Source organism: Arabidopsis thaliana, chromosome 4 (assembly GCF_000001735.4).
Source record: "Arabidopsis thaliana chromosome 4, partial sequence".
Classification (NCBI taxonomy): domain Eukaryota; kingdom Viridiplantae; phylum Streptophyta; class Magnoliopsida; order Brassicales; family Brassicaceae; genus Arabidopsis; species Arabidopsis thaliana.
In genome coordinates, this window is record NC_003075.7 from 4,932,719 (window position 1) to 4,948,567 (window position 15,849).

The 15,849-nt window shown below is 37.1% G+C and overlaps 2 pseudogenes across 2 annotated transcripts; one reads left to right on the plus strand and one right to left on the minus strand.

Moving 5' to 3' along the window:
- Positions 1-820: 820 nt before the first annotated feature.
- Positions 821-1,381, plus strand: AT4G08071 (annotated as a pseudogene). The gene has a single exon.
- A 10,567-nt stretch (positions 1,382-11,948) lies between these two features.
- Positions 11,949-14,057, minus strand: AT4G08072 (annotated as a pseudogene; the record flags this gene model as incomplete). Its single annotated transcript has 1 exon — positions 11,949-14,057.
- Between the last annotated feature and the right edge of the window lie 1,792 nt (positions 14,058-15,849).

Genomic DNA, 15,849 nt, shown 5'->3' on the forward strand with positions numbered 1-15,849 from the left:
CACACAAACATCGGTTATTGAGTCTCAGAGATTGATGGAAACAGATCTAGGGTAACGAATTGAGTGGCAAAGGAGAAAAAAACAACATAGAAAATGACTTGCCTTCGATTCGATCTCGAAGTGGACAGATATAGAGCGGATTGAGTGCCGGCGGAGGTTCCAGTTGCACGGAGAGCTTTCACGGCGGCGACGGAGAGGCAACGGAGGGTTTAATCGGTGGCCGGAATAGTGAGTTCGTCGGACAGACGGCTGAGGACTGAGAGAGTTTTCTTTCTTAGGGTTTTCGAAAAGTTGCTTTGTGTTTGGTTTTTTTTCTCGAAAATGACTAAGTGTTATTTGGCGGAATAAGTATTTTGTGTTCCCGCTCATTAAAACTTTATATCAGCGTTTATAAAGTGCTGTAATATTAAAACTATATTTTAGCGTTTATCAACTGCTGTAATATAATAACGAAAATTACATGACATCTTCAATAGCAATTGAGTAATCCGTGCTATAATGGTATGCTATCAATGAAGACTTTTTTTGTAGTGAACTACTCTAGCCCAAACATGCTTAACTGTAGAGTTTTCTCAAGACGTTTGACCGAAAAGATAAGTGCAATTCGGTGACATAGATGGCCAAATCAATTCTTAAACCTCTCTGCATGCACTATCATATTCTTGAAACTGGGGTGTTACAATCCACCCCCATTAAGACCATTACCAATGGTCATCTCTATATTTTTCTCTATTTTAGAGGTGACTCTATTCTAGAGGCATTGTACTCCAATGGTCACATCTAAAATAAAGTTTTTTCAAAAGTAGAGAAAAAAATAGAGATGAATAATAGATTACTCTATTTCTAAAGATAAAGAATAAACATCCAGGAGTTTGGTGAATTAGACCATCACCTACTTTATTGGCAAACAATGGCTAATACTGAATAGCTCACTTTATTTCCAGAATCAGAGACAGATTTCCAGGAGTTTGGTGAATTAGACCATCGCCCTCTTGTGACAAACATCTCAACCTATAAGGAAGAGAGACATGGTTTCTTCAGCTATGACAATCGCCTCACTCATAAAGAGGGTTTCAAAGACATTGTGCTTAACAACTGGAACAGATACAATGGGGTCGATGATAATCATGTTCCCTTAATGGAGAAGCTCACTCATTGTAGAAAGGTTATCTCAACATGGAAGCAACAAAATAAGATCAATGCAGCAAAGTGAATCAAAATCATTCAGCATAAGCTGGATAGAGCGATTGCAACTGGTGGCTCTACTTTGATAGAGGAAGACATATGAAAACTGATCTTAATCAAGCCTATATAGATGAGGAGATCTATTGGAAGACTAAGAGTAGAAGTCGATGGCTAAACACATTAGAGTAATCTCTAGGATAGTCAGGTAGTTAAGATTAGGTTAGATCCCTTCTGGATTCGTTGGCCCTAATGGTTATTTCACTCACTTCAGTTTGGAATTCGATCCTAGGTATTCCAGCGTCCAAAAATTGTTCAAATGGATGCATGATCTACGAATTCCAGAGATTTGTACACTCTAGCCCAAGTGATTGGATGTTTGATTCTAGGTACCCATTTCAGAGCTTTGCGATAAGTTCTCCTTGATATAACCCTATTTTTACTGCTTTTAGTTATGATTTAGGTATAGGTTTTAGAGTCTATTTTTATTTCTATAGTCTTTTCTAGTCCTTTACAGGTCTTTACACGTTTGGGATTCATTTGGAGATAATGGAGCATTCTGGAGGAAAACAAAAAATTTATGTTGCAGAAAAAATCCGAAGACTAATATATATGTATATATATATATATATATCATCGTTGTTTGACGAGAAGGAAAAATAAAGAAAACATTGAGAAACCCTAAGGCTTAACAGTGGGATCGTAGCCACCGCCTCTGAGTAACCAAACAAACGACGTCGTGGTGAGTTTTATTTACTAGATCAAAGAAAAGGGAAAGAGCTCATGGGTGGTGGTGCAGGAAGCCGAGACTAATTGTGACACCGTTGTGTCATGTTGACGTGTTGATTTCATCAAGAGATGAGATAGAGAGATTAAACACCATCAGAGAAAGAGAACTTGATTTAAGAGAGAGTGAATTGGCTTGAGGAGAAAGAGAAAGATGATCGAAGAGAAGTAAACGGAGTAGTGGAGAAGGCGAGACGCTTTGGATGAGAAAGGATCGTCACCACCGCAATGGAGGAAGATGGAGAGAAAGATATCTGGTACATGTCATTAAGGAGAAATGAGATGAAACAGATCTTAGTAAAATCAGAGAATGGGCAAAGCAAAGAAGGAAGAAGATGAAGAGAAAATAGTAGCTTCAAGTTGAGGTTATACAAGGATGTTTCCCGTCATACCAAAGAGAATGAGTTATTAAATACGATATATCTGCAAAGATCACGTTGCCATGAAGCCATATCAACTGGCAGAGTTTCAATCGGGTTTATATTCGAGAAGTTATGAGTGTTTCTTCCTGGGCAAGTAACTGTAGAAGTTGTCCAAATCTGTGTTAAGTATAAATCAAGAACAATGTGTGACTACTGTTTTCATCATGCGTTTTCCCGGTGGACCAGAAGGAATTAGATCACGATTAAGATGTCTATGGAAAGATCTTGATTCAAGGAACTCATAGTAGCTAACAGCTTGTCCATCGGATTTAAGCTCCATCCGAAATTGACCTTAGAAGTTTGTCCAGAATCATCACAAGTTGCAGAAACCTAAATATCAGTTCTGATGCAGCATTTTCAGAAGAACGTGAGACATCACGTGATGTCCGATCGGGATGAAACTTTGTGAAGACGTTCATGTTACTACTAGCTACATATGCAACGGTGGTATTACGTTTCTAACGGTTAGTTCTCGACTTATAGGTATGTTTCCGAGACAGATTTATATGGAGTAAATCATGACGACTTTTTATTGTTTTATTGGGAAATTGAGCTTGGCTTGAGCTGAATCTTTGTAAGAGCTTTCATTAATCATGGATTCAGGTCTTCAGGTCTTGGTTGAAGGAGAACCAAGTTAGAGCTTAACAGCATGCGGTCGCAGTTGAGATGATAAGTTTGTCTAAATGAGGAAGAAGGAGAATTGTGTTGTCATCTTCTACTAGGCTAAGGTGAGGCTGGTATTTGCGAAGCATGGTATCATTTTCTTTTGTTATGCTTCTTGACGCATGATATGTAGGCTTAGATCTGATTGTATAGGATTAGATTACATGATGATATGACTTTATGATTGTTGAGTATGATGTTTGATAATGTGATGTTATGTATGATATTATAAGTATGTTTATGTTAAGTATAAGTATGTATGTATGATGATTACGTATGTTTGTATGAACGACTGGGGAGAATCGAGCTGTGGGTCGTGGTCTCCCTATAATGTGGACAGTGATGGGCCGACGTGTTACATGCTGGTCAAGAAAGGCTGACGAGCCCGGGATGCATGGGAGTGTCTGAGCCACGAGGGCCAGCCTCCACTCATGAGGTTCTAGTTGTCACGAGGATAACTGGACCTAAAGATACGTATGCATGTGCTATTTATGGATTTATGGATAAGTTGATTATTATAAATGTGTTATTAATAGTTAAAGCATGTTAGGTTGATTGCTTGTGTCTAAGTTTATATGTTATGATGATGGTTGTACAGCTTTAGAAAGTGTTCTATGTTTCAGTGAGCAAAGTTGATTCCCCTCACTGAGTATTCTTTACTCACCCCTTTTTTCCCCTTTTTTCTCAGGTTACTAAGCGTGATGAGTTAGTTATGTGCAATATTTTGTTCGTGTAAGAAGTTTAAAGAAAACATTTTGGCAAGATCAGATGAATAACATGTCGTTTTAGCCTATATGGCGGGACGGGTGTTACATTTGGTATCAGAGCCGGTTAAGGCCACTCCGGTTCCGACCCGGAGGGTCAGATTTTTAAAAACGAATTTAAAAAAAAAAAGATTTTGAATGATTAATTATGTGTATTGCTTGAACTTGATGATTGATTTCTTTGATTGCGTTGAGTAATCTTTTGTTGATTGAGTTTTACATATCTGCTTAGTTCTTTTTGGGAAGACTTAATTGCATTTCTTTTGATACTGGAATTGTAATTTGGATTCTCATGTTTTCTTCGCTTTAGTATGGTGTTAAAAAGTGTCAAGCTGTAAGAATCAGTGTTCAAGATAGCAATGAAAAGCTAAAGAGTAAGGTTATCGAGAAAGGATATGGAAGAAAGTATTATCGGAGAATAAGAGCTTAGAGATATTTAAGGTAAGACGGATGGAAACCATCTAATTCATAGACATGTAAATATGTTAAATTATCAATGATGGGGAAGGAGCCGTAGAAACTATTGAAAAAAGGAATGGGAAGGAAACCAAGGTCAAGTGCCTCAGCACATGTGAGCCTGTACGAACATGTTGAATGATAGTTAGTTTGGAGGTCTTGTTTGCCTAAGTAGTTGTTTTGTTCGCAATCCTTCTACTTTGGGCTCTAATAGTAATCAGTGCTTATGCGCTAGAGTTCGATGGAGATGGACAAGTTATATGTTCTTTTAAGCAGTCATCAAAGTAGTGCAACGGAAGGACACACGTGGTTAGAAAACAAGTGTTGATTTGTTAAAAACAGTAAGCTAAGGTTTTAATGAAAGGTCGTTGGCTAGTATACCGTAAATGTGGATGTGGTGTTTGCTAGAGCTCCAAGTAAATAATTTTATATGCAAAGGAGTAACCGCCAAAATTCGAGGACGAATTTCATTTAAGTGGGGGAGATTGTAACACCCCACTCCCTCATTCGATGGGCTACTTTATTTTGGAAATATGAGACAGCCCATTTAGAGTCCAAAGACATATATATATCATCGTTTTTTGACGAGAAGGAAAAATAAAGAAAACATTGAGAAACCCTAAGGCTTAATAGTGGGATCGCAGCCACCGCCTCCGAGTAACCAAACAGACGACGTCGTGGTGAGTTTTATTTATTGGATGAAAGAAAAGGGAAAGAGCTCATGGGTGGTGGTGGAGGAAGCCGAGACTAATTGTGACACCGTTGGGTCATGTTGACGTGTTGACTTCATCGAGATATGTGAGAGAGAGAGATTAAACACCATCAGAGAAAGAGAACTTGATTTAAGAGAGAGTGAATTGGCTTGAGGAGAAAGAGAAAGATGATCGAAGAGAAGTAAACGGAGTAGTGGAGAAGGCGAGACGCTTTGGATGAGAACATATCGTCACCAGCGCAATGGAGGAAGATGGAGAGAAAGATATTTGGTTCATGTCATTAAGGAGAAGTGAGATGAAGCAGATCTTAGTAAAATCAGAGAATGGGCAAAGCAAAGAAGGAAGAAGATGAAGAGAAAATAGTAGCTTCAAGTTGAGGTTATACAAGGATGTTTCCCGTCATACCATAGAGAATGAGTTTCTAAATAAGACATATCTGCAAAGATCACGTTGCCAGCGGGATGAAACTTTTTGAAGACGTTCATGTTACTACTGGCTACATATTCAACGGTGGGATTACGTTTCTAACGGTTAGTTCTCGACTTATAGGTATGTTTCCAAGACAAATTTGTATGAAGTAAATCATGACGAGTTTTTATTGTTTTATTGGGAAATTGAGCTTGGCTTGAGCTGAATCTTTGTAAGAGCTTTCATTAATCATGGATTCAGGTCTTTAGGTCTTGGTTGAAGGAGAACCAAGTTAGAGCTTAAGAGCATGCGGTCGTAGTTGAGATGATAAGTTTGTCTAAATGAGTAGGAAGGAGAATTGTGTTGTCATCTTCTACTAGGCTAAGGTGAGGGTGGTATTTGTGAAGCATGGTATCATTTTCTTTTGTTATGCTTCTTGACGCATGATATGTAGACTTGGATCTGATTGTATAGGATTAGATTACATGATGATATGACTTTATGATTGTTAAGTATGATGTTTGATAATGTGAAGTTAAGTATGATATTATAAGTATGTTTATGTTAAGTATAAGTATGTATGTATGATGATTACGTATGTTTGTATGAAAGACTGGGGAGAATCGAGCTATGGGCCGTACGTGGTCTCCCTAGAATGTGGACAGTGATGGGCCGACGTGTTACATGCTGGTCAAGAAAGGCTGACGAGCCCGGGATGCATGGGAGTGTCTGAGCCACGAGGGCCAGCCTCCACTCATGAGGTTCTAGTTGTCACGAGGATGACTGGACCTAAAGTTACTTATGTATGTGCTATTTAAGGATTTATGGATAAGTTGATTATTATAAATGTGTTATTAGTAGTTAAAGCATGTTAGGTTGATTGCTTGTATCTAAGTTTATATGTTATGATGATGGTTGTACAGCTTTAGAAAGTGTTCTATGTTTCAGTGAGCAAAGTTGATTCCCCTCACTGAGTATTCTTTACTCACCCCTTTTTCCCCTTTTTTCTCTGGTTACTAAGCGTGATGAGTTAGTTATGTGCAATATTTTGTTCGTGTGAGAAGTTTAAAGAAAACATTTTGGCAAGATCAGATGAATAACATGTCGTTTTAGCCTATATGGCGGGACGGGTGTTACATTTGGTATCAGAGCCGGTTAAGGCCACTCCGGTTCCGACCCGGAGGGTCAGATTTTTAAAAACGAATTTAAAAATAAAAAGATTTTGAATGATTAATTATGTGTATTGCTTGAACTTGATGATTGATTTCTTTGATTGCGTTGAGTAATCTTTTGTTGATTGAGTTTTACATATCTGCTTAGTTCTTTTTGGGAAGACTTAATTGCATTTCTTTTGATACTGGAAATGTAATTTGGATTCTCATGTTTTCTTAGCTTTAGTATGGTGTTAAAAAGTGTCAACCTGTAAGAATCAGTGTTCAAGATAGCAATGAAAAGCTAAAGAGTAAGGTTATCGAGAAAGGAAATGGAAGAAAGTATTATCGGAGAATAAGAGCTTAGAGATATTTAAGGTACGACGGATGGAAACCATCTAATTCGTAGACATGTAAATATGTTAAATTATCAATGATGGGGAAGGAGCCGTAGAAACTATTGAAAAAAAGGAATGGGAAGGAAACCAAGGTCAAGTGCCTCAGCACATGTGAGCCTGTACGAACATGTTGAATGATAGTTAGTTTGGAGGTCTTGTTTGCCTAAGTAGTTGTTTTGTTCGCAATCCTTCTACTTTGGGCTCTAATAGTGATCAGTGCTTATGCGCTAGAGTTCGATGGAGATGGACAAGTTATATGTTCTTTTAAGCAGTCATCAAAGTAGTGCAACGGAAGGACACACGTGGTTAGAAAACAAGTGTTGATTTTTTAAAAACAGTAAGCTGAGGTTTTAATGAAAGGTTGTCGGCTAGTATACCGTAAGCGTGTGGAGTTAGTTATGTGCAATATTTTGTTCGTGTGAGAAGTTTAAAGAAAATGGTTTGGCAAGATCAGATAAATAACATGCCGTTTTGGCATATATGGCGGGACGGGTGTTACATCAGGCATCCATTTGAAAGTCTTTTAGACGCTCGATGCCTATGGTCGAACTTCCACATTAGCCAGCGAAAACCGCATAGATGCCAACGAATCCAGAAGGGATCTAACCTATCTTAACTACCTGACTATCCTAGAGATTACCCTAATCTAATCCATCCTCAAGAACCCTAATCCCTACTCAAGCAACATACTCAAGAACACAAACCCAGAAATTACTGAAATCATACTAAAATGTAGATGTAAACAAGCTAAACAACTCTACTCAAAGAACTAAATGCAAAAACGAAATAGATTAAGAATAATTAAGGTTTTAAGATTCAAGAATACGAAGAAAAACTAAGAGATAAAAGCTAGATCCTTTGGACAAACCCAAAAGTGATCTATTTATACTAAAATGTTGAAAACCCTAGATTCACTAGAAGACAAAAGAATTGAGGCGGTTTGGACGATTGCTTGATCTTGAGGATTGAGTTATCACTCGGTGTCATCAAACAAGCTAACATTCAAGATCCTTCTAGAATCATTCATGTACTATAACATGATAAATCGACCATTCTTTTTATATATATTTTTTAAATGGTGTTCTTTCTCTCCCCAAGACTTAGGCCATGAACGTTTTGTTGTTTTTAATTAGTTTTCAGTTTCTGGTTTTTTGAATTTTGGTTTTTGGGTTTTGATTTTTGTAGTTTTTGATTTTTATTGTAGATTTTAGTTTTTGCAAAATCCTGAATGGAAATTTATTTAGTTTTTAGTTTTTATCACCAGGTTTTTAGTTTTAGATTAAAAAGTTTGAATGAATTGGTAAATTGTGAAAATAACATATTTAAAAAATAAAAATAAAATAAAATAAATAAATGTCATGTGAATTGTTTTAAAAACCCACAAAACTTGGTTTTTAGATTATATGAAGAAATCGGTAAAATCTACTAAAATCTGGTTTTCCTACTTTTTAGAAAATCTACTTTTTGCAGAATTATGAATGGATAATTATTTACTTTTTGAAAATCAAAATCCAAAAACAACTCCAAAAGCTACAACTATTCAAGGCCTTATTCTTTTTTTAGAGAGTAAACAAAGGGAAACTCGCATACTCGATCGACACCCTCGCATTTTTCCAACCTTTGTAATTGATCATTCCAAATAATGTTTAATAATGGGGTCATAGGAAACATTTCTATCCCTATACACTATTTGAAAATCTTGTCAATCTCTCATTTTCTCTTATTTTTATTATAAGGGGCGCGTAACACTTTTTCTTTATCACATTGGTCTCAATATCATGTATGAATAAAGAGTCAAGGTCTATGAATACTAACCGTTTGAAGAGGTAAAAGGAAGAGTAGTGAAATTAGCTCCTGCCTTAGTGGTTGAGTTGGAAACTAGGATATCCTCAAGTCTGTTGGTTTGCCATCTAAATTTTCCAATAGTAGGATTGAGTCGAACCTACAACAGTCATCAACCAGGCAATAATCAAGAGAAATATACATCATATTTCCTAACTAAATTAAACAAAAGCGTTTTTTTCTTTTTCTTTAGTATGAGAAATGACTCACTAAACTGAAAAACGAAAATAATAAAAATCAAAAATAAAGTAAGAACCTCCCAGACTTAAACGACATTTTCCCTAGTGGCATTCAAATCCGAAGAGAGAGGGAAAAATAAAATAAAAATAAAAGAAAAACCAGAAAAATCAAACCAATGCGTTGCCTCCCACTAAGCGCTTGTTTTGAGTCAATACCTTGACTTAACGGAGTTCAGGATGTGGGTAGAGTGGTGGAGGACTTGTGTTGCAACCTCCCCTTCCAAGGCGGTGTGTAAACTGATCTGGACTGGACAGCTGCAGGTGTCGATCGACACAGATGGTTGTATCGATCGACACTCGCCTCATTTCCTGCAAGAATAACAAAAGAAACAAGATTTTGAGGAACTCAAGGCTTGTTAACTTGTGAAGCTGACTTCGAAGAATCTTATGAATTAATCGAAGGTAAAACAGGAAAAAGGATAGAGGAGAACTTATCATAGAGGTCTGAAATGGGTTTGGGTTGTAGAGAGTTTGCAGAATCTTTTGTCTGTGAAACCTGAGGGTGTCGATCGACAGGAAGGGTGGTGTTCTCTTCAGCCCACACCACTTGAAGACCTATGTGATAAGTTCTCTTCTATCTCTTCTCATGCTTTACCTTCGATTAATTCCTTAGATTCTTTGAAGTTTACTTCACAAGATAACAAGCCTAGAGTTCCTCGAAAGCTTGTTTCTCCTGTTGTTCTTGCAGGTGACGAGATGAGTGTCGATCGACACACCCCTGAGTGTCGATCGACACCTGCAGCTGCCCCAACCAGATTCGTTTACACACCGCCTTGGAAGGCGAGGAGGCAACAATAATCCTCCACCACCCCACCCACATTCTGAACTCCGCCAAGTCAAGCTATTGACTCAAAACAAGCGCTTAGTGGGAGGCAACCCACTGGTTTACTTTTTCTTTCCCTTTCTTTTATTTTCTTTCGTTTTTGATTTATTTTTCCCGCTTTTTCTGGATTTGAATGCCACTGGGGACAGTGTCGTTTAAATCTGGGGGTGGTTCTTACTAATGATGCTTCTATTTTTGATTCTTATTATTTTTAGTTTTTCAGTTTATTGAGTCATATAAAAAAAAAAAAAAAAAAAAAAACGTTTTGTTTAGTTTAGTTAGGAATCATGATCTATATTTCTCTTGTTTATTGGAAAATCTAGATGGCAAACCAACAGACTTGAGGATATCCTAGTTTCCAACTCAACCACTAAGGCTGGAGCTAATCTCACTGCTCTTCCTTTTACCTCTTCAAACGGTTAGTATTCATAGATCTTGACTCCTTGTTCATACAAGATATTGAGACCAATGTGATAAAAAGAATATGTTCTTCTCCCCTTATAAAATGGAAAAAATATAATGAGAGATGGAGACGACTTTCAGATAGTGTACAGGGGTAGGAATGTTTCCTATGACCCCATTATTATACATTATTTGGAATGATCAACTACAAAGGTTAGAAAAATGCCGAGGGTGTCGATCCAGTTTGCGAGTTCCCCTTTGTTTACTCTTTAAAAAGAATAAGTATCAGGAAGAGAAAGAACACCAAAAAAGGAAAAAAATATAGAAAGAATGGCCAATTTATCATGGTATAGTACATGAATGAGTCTAGAAGGATCTTGAATGTTGGTTTGTTTGATGAGACCCAAGTGATGAAAGCCTGTTGGATATAGTTGTGGAACTTAGGTATGGAATCTAGAATGTTGTGTAAGCTTCTAGAGAAGTACATGTTGGTTAGGATTTGATTAGACTTGTTAAGCATATGGACTTAGTTTGGATGATCATGACAATAGGCTAGAGAATGTTGGGAGTTCCTTTGTTTTCAAAACCTCTTCCACTGGTTCGACTTTTGTGTTTTGCTTGAGGGCAAGCAAAAGCTAAGTCTGGGGGAGTTGATATATCCTGGTTTTCACTAATTTTATCTATGATTTAGGTATAGGATCTTGAGTCCTTATGTTATTTCTCGAGGCTTTTTAGTGTCTTTTCAGGTACTCTATGCAGTGGGACAACAATGGAGATAAGGAGACATTTTCGAGCAAGAGCTAAGGAAAAGGAAGCTAAGGACGATTTTGGATTCAGGAATCAGCGAGGAGTGTCGATCGACACACTCTTGGTGTCGATCGACACCAGTTTCGGCCCAGCAAAAGTTCTAGACGCTTTTGAGTTTACAGAAGAGGAAATTTTCCCCAGAAGATTTCTCTATTTGCATTATTAGTCCATGGACGTTTTTAGGGTTTATATACAATGTTTATACCTAAGTTTTTATCATCCAGTTTTTATCATCAAGTTTCTTTCAGGTTCTATTGAAGCTTTTGCAAACCCTGTTACTGAGAGACTTAAGCTATGCATCGATTGTTTTTAGAGATTCATACAGTTCTTAATACAGTGAAGAGATCCCTTCTTTTCCCTTCTATATTTTCTGTGTTTATGCTTTCATACTCAAATATGTTGCTTGTTTCAATCAATATGTCTCAATAATCTGCTTGTTAGGAATAGGGTTTCTCATTAGGGATTCATATGGTTTGCTAGGTTATCTGAAGAATCGGCCTATCTACTAACATGAATAATCGAACTTGTTAATAATGCATATTTATGTTGATAATTTCTCGGCTTCTCCGGTTATTCTTAGCAATAGATATAGGGAGTTTCGCGGAACGCCACCGGTTCTTCCATAATTAGAGTTTGAGTTTGAGAATGGTTCGATAACAACCTAGCTTTCATTCGATCGACTAACCAACAGTTTCCTGAGAATACCCTGTTCCTACCTCTTTATTTAATCGTTTACAACCAAATCATCTTGCTGTTTTCTTACTTTGTTCTCTTTTATTTTCACTCATACCCTGCTAGCTTAATCTCGACATTCAACTCACTGTTTGAATAAAAGAACTCTGTGAATTCGATCTTAAAATACTGAAATTATCTCTTATTTGAGAGAGTAGTTCTAGGTAATTTGAACCATATCCCTCTATCCCTTCTCTTTTTATTGACCTTAGGCAACATGATGGTACTGATGTCCCGTGTCAGCAGTTTAGCTTCATTAGAGCTAATTCCATTGTCAACAAGGCGCTTGACATACTTTTTGAGTGGAGCAGAGGATGTCTCAGTGTATCCTTAGGAAGTGAGGTGAGGATCTTTTCAATGATAGTTGTGCACTTAGCAGGGTGGAACTCCTACTTAGAATGACGCTTCCTTAGATAAGGAAAATGAGGAGTGTAGGCATATTCGAGCTGCATCGGGATTCTCACCTCATATGGTGCAGTCCAGACCCAGTGTCGATCGAGAAAAGGTGTGTGTCGATCGACACTATCGTAAGGGATCGTCTCTGAAAACAGTGTTCCATAGGGTGTCGATCGACAATGGTAGGTGTCGGTCGACACCAGCTCTGCAGCTGCAAGCTCCAACTCGTCTTTAGTGTCCAATTCCTCCCAGATATCATCTCCATCTCTGACAAAGATGGCATTACAGCTCTTCCTAGGGTTAACATCACGGTTTCCAAGAAGAAAACCTTCTTGTTGCTTGATGGATTGTGCAATTTGAGCTACCTGTACATCTAGCTTCTTCATGTGAGAGCTCAGATTGTCGATCTTCCCATTAAGATCTATGTAGACAGCATCCAACTTGCCATTAAACTCAACAACAAGCCTGGAGTTTCTCTCAAGAATCTGCTCAAGTATGGATTCCATTCGGCTCTCTGATGAGGGTGGAGGGGGGCCTAGTAAGCTGAATTACCATAAGTCCTCTAGAAGTTGCTCTGAGCAAATGTCTTCTGGAAGGCAGGCTTTGGAATGTAGCTCAAGGAACTCTGGTTTCGTGTAAACCTGTTGCCACTGAAGTTGCCCTGTACCTGCCCAAACTTTTTGTAGCCCTATCCATCTATGTAGAAAAATCCCTCTTCTGACTCATTCTCAGGCTCAATGGTCTCATCCTCGGCTGAAAAGTAGACATGCTTCTTCCATGTAAGCAAGTTTTGAACCGAATCGAGCTTAGCATGTACCTCTGCCATCTGATTTTCTGAAACATCTCCTGCAATCTTCTTCCTCTCAAAGTCAGCATTCTTAGTACTCTTGCTGCAAGCTAGGTTCTCTATCAAGGCGGTTGCATCGCTGCATCGAGAGCCATCTGATATCTCCAATCTACTCCTCTGAAAAAGGTACCAAGAAGTTGTACCTCACTGAAGCCATGATGCAGCCAGTCCCTTTGATACTCCTTGAAACAAACCTAAGCGGCTTTGAAAGCTTCAGCTGGACCTTGGGTGAAGGTAGACAGCTTGTTTCTCAGCTCCTCAGACTTAGCATCATCATAGAAGTTGTTCAACAATGCTATCTTGATGCTTCTCCAAGTCTTGAGGGAACGTGGTTTTAGTTGTTTCAGCCAAGAAGCGGCTTGCCCAGCAAGTGAGTAAGTTAAGAGCTTGCACAGTAGGTAGTGCTCTGAGACTCCATTAGCCTTGATGCTCAGAACGAGGTTCTCAAAATGCTCGATATGGTTTATTGGCTGCTCATGAGACAAGCCATGGAAGGGATGCTGGCCAACTAAAGCAAAATAGCCAGGTTTCAGCACATAATCGTTCCTCTGGAAAGGTGGGGGTACAATCGCTGATCGATTAGCATAGAACAGGTCGAGCCTGTTGAAATCCCCAAGATTACGACGTGGTTCCGCAGCTGGAGGAATAGCTGTAGGAATCTGGGGTTGATGTCGATCGACACCAAAGTTGGTGTCGCTCGACATCGAGCCTTGTTACGTCTCTGGCAGCTAATTGCGCACTAAGCCGCGCCTAATCCTCATTGGCGTCATCAGGGTGGATGAGTCCATGATTATCCAATCTCTGACCAGCCTGATTGTAGGCTTGCTCATCCTCATCTCTCAAAACTCCTTCCTCATCAAGTTTGATGACTCTGTCAGCCATTGCTAATCTCAGAGTTTTGCGGTTGGTGCGTTTAAGTTTTCCCAAGTCAAGAATAGACAAGTTGATCAGCTCCTTCTGTTGTGTGCTTCTTGTTTGTCTAGGCATACACCTAAACACACAAAAAAGAGAAAACAAGAAACGCGTGAGTAACAAAATCAAAGTAAAAACTAGACGAAATCTCTAAACTAAACTCAATGGTGATTCCCAAGAACTTTTGCAACGGCGCCAAATTTGATATGCTTCAGATTGCCTTAAACCTACTCTTTCAAATAAGAGATCGGTTGTAGTATTTAAGGATCAAATTTCCTCAAAGTTCTTTTGTTCACATAATGAATTGAATGTCATGATTAAGCTAGCAGAGAATGGTTGAAATAAACAATATACATAGTAAGAAAATAACAGATTGATTTTATGTGAAACGATTAAAATAAATAGCTAGGCGTAGGGTATTCTCAGGAAACTATTGGTTCGTAGATCTAATGAAAGTTAGGTTGTTATAGAACCATTCTTAAACTCAAACTCTAATTATGGAATAACCTATGGCTTTCCGCGAAACTCACTATGCCTATAGCTAAGAATAAAAGGAGAAGTCGAGAGATCTTATACCTAGAAATGCATTCTAACCGAATTAAATTGTTAACCTTAGTAGATAGGCCGATTCTTATTATACTATAAACCAAGCTCATCAAAGAATAGATCCAACTACAAATACCTATGGTGGGTATTTCTATTGTATGTATTCAAGTTCTAATTAATTACTCTAGATCTAACATTAAAAACAACTAAAGATGAAGAATTTCTATAGATAACCTAACATGGGGGCGATCTACTAAACCATATGAATCGCTAATGAGAAACTCTATTCCTAACAAGCAAACTACTCATACATATTGATTGAAACAAGCAACATATTTATATAGAAAGCATAAACACAGCAAATAAGATTAGAGTATGAAAGGATCTCTTCACTGTATTGAGAACTGAATGAATCTCTGAAGAACAAGGGAAGAATAGCTTATATCTCTCAACTCATTTATTATACGAGCTTCAAAATACAAACTCAAACTCAGATCATCTAGATCGCGAGCTAAATGAGCTACTTCGAGAGGTAATGCAAATAAATGAAAAAAATTATATTTTCTAAAATTGTTATGTAAATTAAATATTTTTTAAGATATATTTCTATTTTTATAAAATATATATATATTTATATATATATATATATATATAGATATATGTTTTCATTGTTGACATTTTGTGTATATTATTAATATTTATTTTCTGAAATTGTTATGTAACTTACTCCCTCCGTCCCATAAAAATGAATTTTCTAAAAAAAAAATTTGTCCCACTTAGATAGAAGTTTTATATTTCCAATGTAAATTTTTAGAACTGTTTGCCTGTTTTACCCTTATTAGATAATTAGATAAATAATAATTATTATTTTAAATAGTATAAAGAGGTTCAAATTGTCATTATACATTATTTTTTAAAGAATGTGAAATTTCTAAAAAATCCTTCTTCATGGGACAGAGGGAGTATATATTTTCCTGAATATATTTTTATTTTTGATAGAAAAATATATATATATATATATACGTTGATTGTTGACTTTTTGTATATACTAGATGAGTACTCGCACTACGTGCGGGCTTATGTATTACAATTTACAAATTGTTTTATATAATGTCTGTTCATATAAAGTAAAGTTGAATGCATCGGTTTTGAACATAAATATGATTTGTAATTGTTTTTGAAAAGTCCAACTATATTAGTTCATCTGAAAAACGAATGTGTTTAAGTTGTTTTTTATTGTTGTTTTAGATTCTCAGTTTTTTTAAAAATATTTTATATATCCTTATTTTTTTGGTTATATGTTTAGATTGTGAGACGGTGAAATTTTAAAAAATTTCCTTCTTACACTAAAAATATAACA